The sequence below is a fragment of the Acanthochromis polyacanthus genome, chromosome 8, assembly GCF_021347895.1.
Source record: "Acanthochromis polyacanthus isolate Apoly-LR-REF ecotype Palm Island chromosome 8, KAUST_Apoly_ChrSc, whole genome shotgun sequence".
Lineage (NCBI taxonomy): Eukaryota > Metazoa > Chordata > Actinopteri > Pomacentridae > Acanthochromis > Acanthochromis polyacanthus.
Genome location: NC_067120.1, coordinates 30,187,863 through 30,201,130, shown reverse-complemented (window position 1 = coordinate 30,201,130; position 13,268 = coordinate 30,187,863).

Here is a 13,268-nt window from a genome sequence, read left to right as displayed (position 1 = left end):
GCAAGCATCATTGGACTACGCCTCTAAAAGTGACGTGTTGAAAGCCGAAATACTGTGGGTACTTAAATTAATAAACTCTCATTACTCGTTCAAATCGTCAGAGGACACAGCGAAACTATTTGCAGCTATGTTTCCAGACAGCAAAATAGCAGCACAATTTACGTGTGGTGAGAAAAAAAGTGCATATATCGCGGCCTTTGGACTTGCGCCATATTTCAAGAGACTTTTGATGAAGGAAGTGTCCCAACAAACAGCTTATGTGATGCTATTCGATGAGAGTCTGAACCATAATTTGCAGTCTAAACAAATGAATATTCACGCACATCTGTGGGAAGAAGCAGAAGTCAAAAGCAAGTATATTGGTTCTGAGTTTTTGGGCCATTCAGCAGCGGCAGATATAGTGGAAAAACTGCTCAACACTTTGTCTGAAATTGGAATGAAAAACCTCATACAGCTGTCAATGGACGGGCCAAACGTGAATTGGAAGGCCTTTGAAATGCTCCAAAGAGCGATGCAACAACAGGTAGACAAGTCCCTCTTAAACCTTGGCTCTTGCGGTCTACACATTTTACACAATGCATTCAGAGCTGGTTCAAATGCAGCGGGATGGGACGTCGAGCACACGCTCCTGTGCATGTATTGGCTCTTCCACGACGCTCCTGCTCGTCATGAAGACTTTGTGAAGGCAACCGGATGCAGTGTCACAATGCTCAAGTTTTGCAAACACAGATGGCTGGAAAATGTCCCAGTATCAGAGCGGGCGCTGAAGCTTTGGCCCCACATCTTGACATATCTGAACATGGTGCAGAAGGGTGATCTACAAGAGCCAAAGATCAAATCCTTTGAGACTATAAAGACCACATCCAAGGATCCCCTCTTTGTGCTCAAACTGATGATATTCAACAGCATTGCCAAAGAGATTTCTCCTTTTCTATCCCTTTATCAGACAGACAGGCCCATGCTGCCCTTCTTCAGTGAGGATATGTTCAATCTTATGAAAGGTAAGCTACTGAGTACTCAAATTTATTTTTGATTCTATGTGTTTTTTGTCTGTTTAAACTTGAAGTAGACAAACTATCAACTATTAATGCATTGTAAAACATATATTGTTATTGATTTAGTTATTTCAGAGTAGGATTTTAGGCAATGATATTTTATATTTTTGTAATACAAAAGGAATACAAAAAAATACAAATACTACAAATGTGTTTGTTTTGTCATAGGACTAATGGGGCGTTTTTGTCGAGAGAAGCCACTAAAGGAGGCCAACACTGTCCTCAAGCTTCTACACTTTCCTCTAGAAGATGTGAGCTTTCATAAAGATGTCCAGAAAATCAACTTGGGGTTTTCTGCTGAAGCTCATCTCAACAAACTGAAAGTCACTAAACAAATCTCAGAAAGGCAGGGACTGCAGATCAGAATGGAATGTAAAGTCTTCCTCACAACAGTCCTGAATAAGCTGCAGGAAAAGGCACCTGTTAGCCATGAGCTAGTAAGGAGCATGCAGTGTCTTGACCCAAGATTCATGAGTGGCTCGAAAGAACTCAGCCTGGCTAAAATGAAAAGGATCTTGACAAATCTTGTTGAGACCAATCATGTGGAGGAGGCTTTATGTGATGATATTCTGTGTGAATTTGGAGAATTTCACAACTTTGCTGCACAGCAGAGCAGCTTTCGAGAGTTTGACCCAAAGGTGGATAGAGTGGACACTTTACTGTTTGAGACTATGGGCAAAGACAAGGTATTTTCCAAGGTTTGGCATGTTGCGAAGATCCTGCTTGTTCTTTCTCATAGCCAAGCAAGTGTGGAGAGGGGGTTTTCCATAAACAAAGAGCTTATCGTGGAAAATCTACAGGAAAAATCACTTATTGCTCAAAGGCTCATTGTGGGGCATATTAGGTTAGTTGGTGATGTGGCAAATGTGTCCCTGACAAAGGAGCTCCTAATGTCAGTTTCTAGTGCTAGACAGAGGTACCAGAGCTACTTGGATGACATGAAGAAAGCAAATGAGAAGCAAAGGTGTGGGCAAAAGAGAAAGGCACTTGAAGATGAACTAGATGATCTGAAAAAGAAGAAAGCCAGAACACATCAGGACATTACTGCATTGGAGAAGTCAGCAGATGAATATGCTGTTAAAGCAGAAAACACTGGCAATATAACCTACATAACAAAATCAAACAGTCTGCGCCGCACAGCTAAGGAAAAGAAAGAGTCACTCCAGGACCTAGACAAACAAATAGACAACAAGTTGCTGGAGATGAAAAACATTTAGATATCTGAATGTTTAAACTAAAAACAAAATGTCAGGAAGACTTTTGGGCTTTAGGATTTACCTTTTGAATATATGTATATATTTTTTATTTTAACTATATCGATGGTAGCGAATTTTTTTATTGATATTTGAAGAGACCAGTGGGCCTGCACTGTCTGTGTTGGGAGGAACACGCTTTTCTTGACCAAACCATGTACACCACTGCAGGCATATTTTTGTTTAAGGATTGACTGGGACACATATCAACTTACTCAGTTTGTACTGGGACAATTTATTTTTTACGAGGACACTTTATTTTTTTATTGTATCTTTACTTGAACTATTGTAATTGCACTGCAGCTATATTGTTTTATCTTTGAATATATGGAACACTGGCCAAATTACTCAGTTGGTACTGGGACACTTTATTTTACTGTATCTTTACTTGAACTTTAGTATTTGCACTGAAACTCTTTGAATTGCCTGGAACTCTGGCCAAATTACTGAGTTTGTACTGGGACACTTTATTTTTTCTTTATTGCAGCTTCGTTATTTAGGTTTAGACTGAAGTACCAGTCTACTTACTTTGTTCAGGAGCACTTTATTTTATTTTATGTCTCTCAATACTGTGAAGATGTTTTATTTAAGATTTGATTGGATTTTCAGTATTTTACATTGCAAGTTGCAAAGTCTGTGTTACTAGATGAAATAAAAAAGAATAAATATGGTTATAATTTTAAGTTTATGTTGTAAGGTGTTATTTTGAGTCATGGAAAATCGCTTTAGGGTAATGGAAAAGTCATGAAAAAAGTCATGGAAAAACTCAAGGGAAAATCTGTACGAACCCTGTTATAATGTCATCCAAAACAGCTGGCATTATTGCGCTGAGGGATGGTTGTGATATCCCAGACCTAAACGATATCATTTAACTGTATATCAGACCCAAACGGGATTTAGACAACAAATGTAACCTCATATATTCCTCATATAAAACACATACCTGTCGGACAATTCCTACTGGAAGGAGCCGGTGTTGCCAGAAACCCCCGAGTCGTCAGCTCCTGTGTCTGTACCAGGATGGCGTGGTTTCAGCGGGTGGGTCGGTCTAAAATGGCCCAGTTCAGCACATAGATCCAAGAGTACTGCTCTAGGAATCTGAATCAGCTTATTAGCCAGTCATCATCATGGGCAAATCCCTGTGATTCCTAAAATCTCTCTCCATTCTTAACGTGATCTTCCAGCAATGCCAGCGTATCCATTGTGCCACATTACGCACGGCTGTCACCCGCTATTTATCGGCTTGATCAGGGATTGGACTGATTGTCACATGCCTTTTCCAAATTAGTAATCAATCAGTGCCACTCACCGCTCTATATCATTTGAAGATGGAAGTTTGATATATGAACTTAGTTCTGCAAATACAGTCGTAGGCCGAACGGCGCACTATATGAACATCTACAACAATGAGGGGTTATGATTATCCGGCTTTACAAGTCTAATATGTGATTACAATAAAGGTTTGAGATCAATCTGGTTTCAATTCACCACTTCACCCTCTGGCACTGCCATTACCTCTGTCTCCAAAATGTGCTTAAGCAAGCATCAAAGTTGGCGCACCGGTGCGCACATTCTCACGCCAAGTTTGTTTTTAGAAATCACAACGTACACAGCGTACACTACTTTCTACGCAAAGTTTGTGATTTACGCCCTGTTTTGTGCGTAATCAAGCATCAAGGTTGGCGCACCGGTGCGCACATTCTCACGCCAAGTTTGTTTTTATAAATCACAACCCTTGCGTAGAAAGTGGCGCCCTGTTTTGTTCGTACACAAGCTTTAAAATTGAGGCCCCAGGTCTTTAACCAGCATCCCTAAAATCCATGGAGTCAGCTCCAGAGAAATGAAGGGAGGTCAACTTTTATCAGCCTCCATCCAGATGTTCAACTTGATATCTTTACTTTGAGATTTTTAGCACCACAAACCTTTAGTATCAAACTTTATTATCATCTATTAGGACTTTAATTTAATCCACCAGCAGATTTAGTTTTTGTTGAGAAATTTTATTCTTGTCGTCATGGGACTGCAGGATTTAAAACTGTTCCTTCTACGTGACCTCTTGTTTATTAGTGTTAGCGGAGAAAGTTATTTTAATTGTTGATTAGTCTCTAATAAACCAAATAAAAAATTGGATTAGTTCAGAGGTTTACATTTCTTACTTGGTCATATTTTAAATATGACAAAAAAATATAAAAATAAAGCGTCTTGAGACAATTTGACTTGTAATTGGCGTTATATAAATAAATTTGAATTTAAATTGCATGTATCTTGTAATGTTGAAGTAATTCAGCCATATATGTTGGAAAACACATTTTCTTTGTCCATTAATCTGTTGATTGTTTTCTCCAGTAATTCACTTCTTGTTTTGGTGTATAAAATGTCAAACCCAAATATATTCAGTTTACTGTCATATAAACCAAAACGATTTACATTCAAGATGCAGGAATCAGGCAGTTTTTCACTTTTTATCTTAGTCAGAAAGATACCGGGCTTTGCAAAAGTGCTGCTACACTTGCAAAATGAACACAAAGATTTTTTTGGTGCAAGAAGATAATTTTTTATTTTCCAAATATTTCAGTATATGTGTTAATGATAATATTAATCAGAAATGTGGCCATCCAAAAGTTTTATCTTATTGCACCAACAAATCTTTGTGTTCATGTCCGTGAATGTCTCAACAAGTGTAACAGAACTTTTGCAAAGTAGTTGATAATGTGTGAATTGTTGCAGCTTGTGAGCCGTAAAAGGTTTTAATCTTTGGTGTCAGAAAACATTTAGAAACCAACATCAACAAAACACTCAACAAAGATTTGAACATCATTTAAGGGAAATACAACTTTTCATGACAATGTCTAATTAAAGGACATTTATTTCCAACATAAATGTGTGATATTCATCCTTTGAAGCTTCTCTTCACATTATCTTCTACCTGGACTGGTTTGGCATGTGAAACATCTGAAAAACTGCACTTTAACATCAATGAATGACACTGAAGTTTAATCTCTACATAAATGAGACTGAGTCTAGATGTGCTGCTCTGTCATTAACTCCTAAGTTGAGGGAAAGTTCAAACAAAAGAGGACAGTTCAGATAAGACTTGAGAATGAGCTTATTTTGAACAAACATCTCAGACTTTCTGAGCTTCAGCACCTCTAGCAAGATATTTTAACAACAAGCAACTCAAGAAATCCAGAAGTTGGAGAGAGTTAGCCTGAGTTCAGCCAAAGAACATGTGGGACGCAAACCTAGCAAACATTTCAGACTTTTCTCTGTGAATTCTGAGAAATAATTTACTATTTAATGACAGAGCTACACATCTGAACTCAGTCTCATTAAAACAGACTCTTATTCGGTGTCATCCATTCATATTAAAGTGCAGTTACCCAAAATGTTTGTTGCATGAGCTCCAACAAAACCTGTCCAGGTAGAAGGACACTTTGACAAACAGGAAGTGGAAGATTCCAAGCAGATTTATGGAAGGGAGAACCAGACTGTACTAAGTGTGGTCGAGTATAGAGGGGTGTTTTGTGGGTTTTTAAGGCTGATAATGGTTATTAGAGAGACATTTGGAGTAGATATTCATTTGCAGTAAATGAAAATATTTAAAATCTTGGAGTTAAACTTAGAAGAACACAAACTCTAACAGAAAACTTTGTTGATACATTTTTGTTTTGTTTACAGATGTTAAGTTAAAGGAATTTTATTCATGACGTATAACCAATCAAATCACTCCAGAAGACAGAGCGACCACAGCTAGATAAAGGTTCAGAGCCAAAGTAGAGTCATTTTTAAATGAATTTATTACCGTAAATCAGTAAGAACTAAAATACTGATAATCAGTAAATCAGTCTGCTCAAAATTACAATTCTGCAATGTATGTCTCTTTCCTTTGACTTGTTATTTGTAGAATATATGATGTATATGATGGCGTTTTTTCATACCAAAAGCTATACTATGATGTTTTCTCAGAGACATACTATGCTACTCTGTTTGTTCTGGCCCTGGGCCGCTGCACTCCTCCACTGTTGTTTTCTGAATTGTACTCAGCTGCATGTCTTTGTCCACCCGGCCTCCGTTGACTCGTCCTGCCTGCCGTCTCTGGAGCTGAAGCTGGACTGGAACATAACAAAGTACAGTCCAATCATGATGCCAGCTGCCTCTCAAAAGGCTCCTTCGTCTGGTGGCAGTTCTTCTGAGGGGAAGCTGAGCTTCAGCAGAACTTTGGAGATGTGTTCCAGTGGTTGGTGGATGTGTGGGAAGATAGAGAGGGACCTTTGAATTGTTCAGAAATGAAAACAAGAAACCCGTTGGTAGTTTTAGTTTAGGATGCTACTGTGGTGTGTTTTTGGGATTTAAGAGGTGAACAGGAAGAGTTGTTTTCGTATTGACGATCTTTTATTTTGTTCTTAGTTGGAATGCCCATCAATGTCAATGTGAAGTTCACTTTTAGTTCTGTTTATTTATTTTTATTTTACTTACACCCATTTGCTTTTAACCCCCTCACATGTTGTGTTGTTGTAAACTTACTCTTTCAAACAAATACTCATCCAACCCTCTGGAAACCAGTGTTTGGACTGTTTTTGTGTTGCTCTTCACCTACTTGAGATAGCCAAGACATAACATTTTGTGGACCAAAGGCTAAACTATGATATACCTAGAGCGACCTGTTCTACTATAGACTTTTTAAATTGACATATCACTTTGACAGTTTTTTTGCTTTTTTTTTTTTTTTTTAGCAACATATTTTAAGAATTTGAACAGTTTTAAAAATTACTATACTTTTACTTGTGCAATGAACTATTATTCTATGGCATTTTTTAGACCACATATTATACTCTGATGTTTTCTTGAATAACATACTATTTTGACAACATACTGCACTATGACATTTTTTTGAACCACATATCATACATGACAATTTTAGGCAACATCCTATCATTTTGCACTTTTTGAACCACATAATAATGTATGTTCTGTTTTATTTTGTTGCCGACATGCTATACTATGAACTACAGGCCATGCTATGCTATTGGACATTTTCTGAACTACATCCTATACTATGGCGTTATGCACACAGTGCTTTGGTTACATGTTGATTTATAATCTCGGTTTTTTTCTGTTTTGTTTTTTGACGGGATTGCCACAGACCTGACCGTGAACACACCTGAGGGAGACGCTGTCTAAGATCTCCAGGCTGCTTGGTCGTGGTCTTTCTGCTCCAGAAGATCTTCGTCAACTACGTCTTCGTATGAAGAGGCCCTCAGATGCTGCAATCTCTGACCTTAAGGAGGAACTGCTACTTTCACTCTGTAACGAGACGGCGGTTATTTTAAAGACCTAGCTCCTGGCAGCTTTGAGTGAAAATTTAACATCCATCAAAACGGAACTGCAGACAGTTAAATCTGAGCTGTCGGTCAGTATTTCAAACATCAAGTCTGACCCGGCTGCCCTAAAGCACGCTGTGGGAGAAACGGAAACTTCAGTCTCCACATCACCGACGACATCGTCACACTCCAAAGCAAAACACATGTCTGCTGAACAGAGAATAATAAACTGCTGATACAGTTGGTTTGTAGCCTAGCCGCGCTAGACCCAGGTCTGAAGACGCAAGGGTCTAGGAAATCTCGACAGGGAGGGAGGCGGGCTAAAAGGTTGTCTTTCAAATCACGCTGCAGCAATTGGGTAGGTATACAACCAATCAGCACAACGAATAGGCTCCTAGAGCGCCGGAAATCAGAGGATGCGGTAGTTCAGTGAAGGCTTATTTATACAGTCAATGGGTGAAGCTCAAGTATATTACAGACATGTTAACAGAAAGATTATTCAGAGTCGGTGCTAATGGAGCTCAACGACTGTTGTCGTTTTTGGTGTCGACCCTGGCAAAGAATTAAATTCCATGCCGTGGGTTGTCTAGCGCGGCTAGGCTAGTTGTTTCCAGTTGTTTCTGTCAGAATCGTAGCGCCTCTGTCGTCACTTAGTTACGCCCGCCTTCTGACTCTACACTTCATGGTGATTCGTCGGCCAGTTTTAGGAGTATCCAACCTCGAGGCTTACCGAGGGTAACTAGACCCACCCTGGCAGAGAATTAAATTCGTTGCTGTGGGTTGTCTAGTGCAGCTAGGCTAGTTGGTTTGTCCTTCTGTAAGTGAAAGCTAAACAGGAAGTGATTCACTGAGGATGTCGTCCATTCAGGTTCCTGCTTCAAAACCAGATGAGGTTTTCCTTCTGTTGGCTTCACTCAGAAGATCTTCACAGTGAACATGAGACACCTGAGATGAAGACAGATGTCACAGTATCAGCATCAACAGCAGAGGTTCATTTTAAAGTGACCCTGGAAAGATTTCCTGTTTCATTTGGTTTTCCAAGCACTGAAAGACAGAAAGGCCTGTCATCACTTTAGCTTTAGAGGAGAGGATTTTATTATCCATCTTGTCTGTGGTGCAATAACTGTAGCGTTCATCATTACTTGGACACATTCTGGTAGGTTACTTTTCTAAACTACACTGCAGGAATCCCAGATAGCAAATTATGGGTGAATCAATGTTGAATCTATGTTGAGACCTAATGTCGAAATTATACAGAAAGCGCAAGGTTGATAAAATGTTGAATCAACGTTTGCTTTTCAACCATAAATCACACTTTACCCAGATAGCAAAAGATGTTAAATCAATGTTGAATTAGGGTTATGAAGGTTGAATTGTGGTTACGGTTGAAGACTGATGGTTGGATCAACGTTGATTCAACAACATTTTGTCAACATTGAAGTTTGTGTTTAAAAGATACCATTGAATCTACATTGTATTTTGGTTTAATTAAAATGTTTGACAGGTCAATGTTTAATTAATGTTGAATCTATGTTTGCAAACATGTAATCTATGTAAGCAAACGTTGACTCAACATTTTATCAACCTTGCGCTTTCTGTATAATTTCGACGTTAGGTCTCAACATAGATTCAACATTGATTCACCCATAGTTTGCTATCTGGGTATATATACTACAACATGTGAATCAATCATTAAAAAATGTTAAAGACTAGAGAGTAATGTTGGAGATGTGCACTCATGTTGGAATAAATCCTCATTGTGAAGCAACCCTTACTTGCACTGAATTTGAAATATTTTAGAAAAACACACTGAATTACAAGACAAGGCTAGAATTACATGATTTTAATAGGTCCTGATCTAAAGTGGGCCGGTCTGAGGCATGAAAGTCCAGGGCTGAAAATGAGTCCCACTCCGGACCTGTGTGTGAGTAATCATTCAATCGCATGCTTTGTCAAAAAATGAAATGCAGAGTGTTCAACACATTATACTGTATTCTTAAGTCAATATATCGAGTAAAAATGTACAAGAAACTAAACAATATATAATAGTATAATATACATGAAATTAGTCACAAAATAAAAAGAGTAAAATGTGCAGGGGGGCTGAGTCGGTGATCCGAATCACCGTCTGGATCCAGGAATTTTTTGAAGGTCGAAGGACAATTGAGAGATGGCTGCCAGGCCATCTCTCAATTGGACAGAGACAGACAAAGTTTGTTTGTTTGACGGACAGACAAACAAACTCCGGTGATTACATAACCTCCTGGCGGAGGTAATCATTCAACATTTTCGTGATGTTACTCAGCGTTATACTCATATTTGATATGCTAAATGGAAGCCAGATTGTGACAATTACAGTATTTCAGGATAACAAAAAATTGTCACAATTGCCTTTTGGATCATGAAATTTCATCCATCCATCCATTATCTGTACCGCCTAATCCTCATTAGGGTTGCAGGGGTGCTGGAGTCTATCCCAGCTGACTTGGGGCAAAGGCAGGGGACACTTTGGACAGGTCACCAGTCTGTTGCAGGGCTACATATACAGACAAACAATCTCACATTAACCCCTTAAACTTCAGTGTACCGCCGGTGGTACACCTACTAATTTGCATAGGAATTTCAAGAATGTCCGACGGCTGCAAACACGATTATACAAACACTATACGCCGATGGAAAGCTTAGATTCTCATGAATCCGCCGGTATAAACCACTTTCAGATGTGATTACCACAGCGGGTGAGAAAAACACATTTGCCCGACAAAAACGAATATCCATCCATCCGTTCTCTATACACGGCTTCAACGCACACAGCGCGACTCACATTTCCGGGTTCATTATTACACACAGATGAAAATATTCCACAAAAAACGGCCATAATCCAACCTTTTACATCCAGACACAAGCCAGTAAACTATTTTGTCCAAAACATGTCCTGAAGTCGGTATAAAATCCACAAATCGGTCGTTTTCAAGGAAATGCACCTCGCGATGCGCGTCCAATATTCCCTGTATTTTTCTTCATTTTTTTAAATTTAAAAATAGAATATTAGCGATTTTCTGTACTGAAAATGGCTGGAATTGACTGCAGCTTAAAGGGTTAACATCTACGGGCAGTATAGAATAATCAATTAACCGCAGCATATTTTTGGACTGTGGGAGGAAATCTCATGATTCAAAATAAATAAATAAATGTAATGACAGTCTGGCTAGTAGCTTAGACATTTCACTGTGGATCTAAGACACTCTTAGACTGGTGTGTGTGCGTGCGTGTGTGTGTTTGTGTATGTGTGCTTGTGTCGAGCAAGACAGAGCTGGGAAAGGCAGCTAATTGTGGAACTAAGTTATTGGTTTTTGTAGTTATTTTGGCCTTGGCTACGGCCCACAGTCGCCTGTGTGAAGGTTCAATAAGTGACCAGAGAACAAGAGAAAATCACTCATCACAAAGGGTAGCTACAGTATGTTGCAATATATGCACTCGACCGATGTTCGTTGGTGTTTTGCCCTGTTCCAAGCATTTTATTATGTCTAATTTCACTTCCATGGTGATGGTTTTCCTTTTCTTCAAAGCACTGCCATCAGAAGAGTCTGATTTGCACTTGGGAGCCATAATGAAGGGCAAGAAGTTAGCAAATATAGCACAATCCAAGGTGATGTACAACCGGCGAATGTAAACAAAGCCGTCTATAGCATGTCATGACAACATATTCGTCCACTCCGCTCGCCAACTAGTTCCACATAACCAGTTCCAACATAATGATGAAACATTGTAGGTAGATGACATTGTACAGAGGATCCCTGTATATATATATATGGCAGCAGCAAGCCACTTCCCAACCACCACCACAGCCTCATCCTCCACCACCAGCAGTAGCCTCCACAGGTATTTGTTTTTTCTTCTATCTTCAGTATATTTCAGGAGTTTACCTATGGAGCCTTTTGTATTAAGATGCAAGCAGAGACTGGCAAATGCAAAGCACCACTGCTAATGCAATTGTGGAAGTGAACCGGTACCTAGCTGATTCCACTCACATACTGGGCCACCCACAAAACTGTTTACCCAAACCTGTATGAAGTAGCCAGACATTTCCTGTGTACCTCCAGCCTCATCTGTGCTGTGTGAACAGGTTTTTCCAAGGCTGGGGAAGTAGTCTGACAACAGAAGAAACCGCCTTAGCCTAAAAATTTTGGATTACCTGTTTCTAAAAAAAAAAAATCTCATGCCCAGTTGAGCAAGCACACTCACTGTCCTGTTTTTAACCCTCCTGTCATCCTGCGGGTCAAATTGACCCATTTTAAAGTTTTAAAAATGTGGAAATATATATATATATATATATATATATATATATATATATATATACATATATATATATATATATATATACATATATATATATATATATATATTCACAGTGAAAACCTCCACATTTTCAAAAATTTTTAAGGAAATAAAAAACAAATTAAAAAATGTTTAGGAACAGTCAGAAAAAAACCAACCAAAATCCAGTGAATTTTGCTGTCAAATTTGTTTTTTTTTTATTTAAAAAAATATAACTTTTGAGGTAAACTTCTCAGGAATTTTCTTCCTGAAGATTTTGCTCTTTTTTTTTTAAATTTGGGGAAATTCTTTCTGAATATTTGGACTTTTTTCAGACAAGGCAACAGCATTTTTATGTAAGGACAACACGAGGGTTAAGCACACACTCTTTGCCCAAGCACCGATAAAACTCCTTACAAACGAACCCAAAAAAAATACATGTTCAAAATCCATAATGTAATCTGTATTTGCACCAGCCCCATGTGAAATTACTTCAGTCTGTATTTGTAGAGCACATCTCATGTATAGCAGCACCTTTTAAATGTTTCATAACACACAACATACTGTATAAGAGAAGAGTATATAGGGTTACGAACAGACATGCCAAATAACAAACATGGCCTTCAATAGCTACTGTCATAATTATTACTATTATTATTATTATTATTGTACCCACTTGAAACCATTCAATCATCTATTGTAGACTAATAGTAATGTGCATGGCGAATCAAATCCAAAACAATCCACAAACCAATTAATAACACGTCTCGATTGATAGATGGATAGATGTCGTACTCAAGCACTGTGTGTCACTGAAGCCTCCAGTAATGAACCATGTTTTGAATAAAGTGTCAAACCTTCAACGAAGCCAACCATCACCAAGATCAACGATCACTAGCTCTGCTTTCTCAGGGGTAAATGTCTCTACACTGTAAAACTCTGAAAAAAAATACTGGCAACTCAGCTTTTGGAAAAGTTATAGGCTCAAAACAATCTGATGAAAAGAAATCTTGCTCTAGTTTCTCACACAAAAACCCTAAAAGAAAGAAATCTGCAACGCTACTGCGCATTCTGCGGGCACAACAGGGAAACTTCACAGAGTTAACTCTATAAATGCTGGCAGTTACTGTGAAGCACAATTTATGGGTGTTACATCCCCACAGGCGTTAAAAATACGGAAAAAGTGCTAACTGTACATACTATGCATATTTTGTGATTTGCATATCAAAGACAGTCTGAATTTTTGTTATGTGACTGTTTGTCAGAGCTCCCTTCTCATCCCCTGTCTTTCCCATCTGGCATCCCAAATACCTCTTTCCCCA